Source organism: Trypanosoma cruzi (assembly GCF_000209065.1).
Source record: "Trypanosoma cruzi strain CL Brener chromosome Unknown tcruzi_1047053501999, whole genome shotgun sequence".
Taxonomy (NCBI): domain Eukaryota; phylum Euglenozoa; class Kinetoplastea; order Trypanosomatida; family Trypanosomatidae; genus Trypanosoma; species Trypanosoma cruzi.
In genome coordinates, this window is record NW_900789.1 from 1 (window position 1) to 909 (window position 909).

At 60.6% G+C, this 909-nt stretch overlaps 4 non-coding genes across 4 annotated transcripts, besides 1 other annotated feature; all 4 read left to right on the forward strand.

Moving 5' to 3' along the window:
- On the forward strand, positions 1-52 carry Tc00.1047053501999.10. Its single transcript, XR_008255186.1, has one exon. It is a non-coding gene; the product is annotated as a C/D small nucleolar RNA (snoRNA), TB11C4C1, 5' partial (small nucleolar RNA).
- A 7-nt stretch (positions 53-59) lies between these two features.
- Positions 60-108: a microsatellite.
- Positions 109-175: 67 nt separating this feature from the next.
- On the forward strand, positions 176-262 carry Tc00.1047053501999.20. The gene has a single exon (XR_008255187.1). It is a non-coding gene; the product is annotated as a C/D small nucleolar RNA (snoRNA), TB11C4C2 (small nucleolar RNA).
- Positions 263-463: 201 nt separating this feature from the next.
- Positions 464-553, forward strand: Tc00.1047053501999.30. Its single transcript, XR_008255188.1, has one exon. It is a non-coding gene; the product is annotated as a C/D small nucleolar RNA (snoRNA), TB11C4C3 (small nucleolar RNA).
- A 146-nt stretch (positions 554-699) lies between these two features.
- On the forward strand, positions 700-771 carry Tc00.1047053501999.40. The gene has a single exon (XR_008255189.1). It is a non-coding gene; the product is annotated as an H/ACA snoRNA, TC11C4H3 (small nucleolar RNA).
- The last annotated feature ends 138 nt before the right edge of the window (positions 772-909 follow it).

Sequence of the window (909 nt, forward strand, 5' to 3'; positions counted from 1 at the left end):
CGTGAGGACGCAATTCCCGACTCAGCTCACACTGAAGTGCTTTGCTTTACACCCCCATCTTTCTTTTTTTTTCTTTTTCTTTTTTTCTTTTTCTTTTTTTCTTTCTTTGTCCCTCTGCTCTCGCTGCGCGGTTTTGCGGCCCAGCGACGCGCACGCCCGCACACACACACACGCGCTACGATGGAGACATGTTGTTCGAGGTCCAAACAGTTTGAGCGACGCATTGAGAACGGAACAATAAAAATCACCTTTCGGCTGAGCGCCCGCTCCCCTCCCTCCCACTTCCTGCTATTGTTGTCGTTTTTCTTTCTTGCGCAACGGCGCGCACGTAACATCCTGCCCTGTCTGGCGCCCTGCCTGTGCAAACGGTTGGTGGCGGGCCCGCCCGAAAGCGCAAGAGAGAGAAAGAGAAAGAGAGGGCCGAATTGCCCGGAGGTGGGTTGTGGTGGGCGCACGCCGCTGCTGATGGAAGCAACCAACTCTTGTGCGCGAGGGCGCGTGGCCCCGTGAACGCGCTTGCGTGATGGCCCAAAACAAACTCAACAGGTCTGACAGCCGCCCCGCCCGCCGCAACCTCGCCGGCTGGCCCCCGCGCCTCCCCTCGCATGGCCAGGAAAGGCGCGTCTTGAGACCCACCGCTCCGTGACGCTGGGCGCTTGGGTGCATCGGCGCCCCGAGAAAGAGACACGCCGGTCGTGAAGCGCAGCGACCCTTGGGCCGGTGGCGCGCTGTCGGTGCCGCGCGTGGCGCCACTGCCCGGTTGCGCGAGAGTTTGCGGTGACGGTGCGCGCGTCGAGGCTCCCTCCCCAGTTCGGGAAACGATGGGAAAAAACAAAACCAAAGAGGACGCGCACGGGTGAGAGATGCGGCTGCGACGCGTGATGAAATTCCACAGTTTCCTGTCAGTCT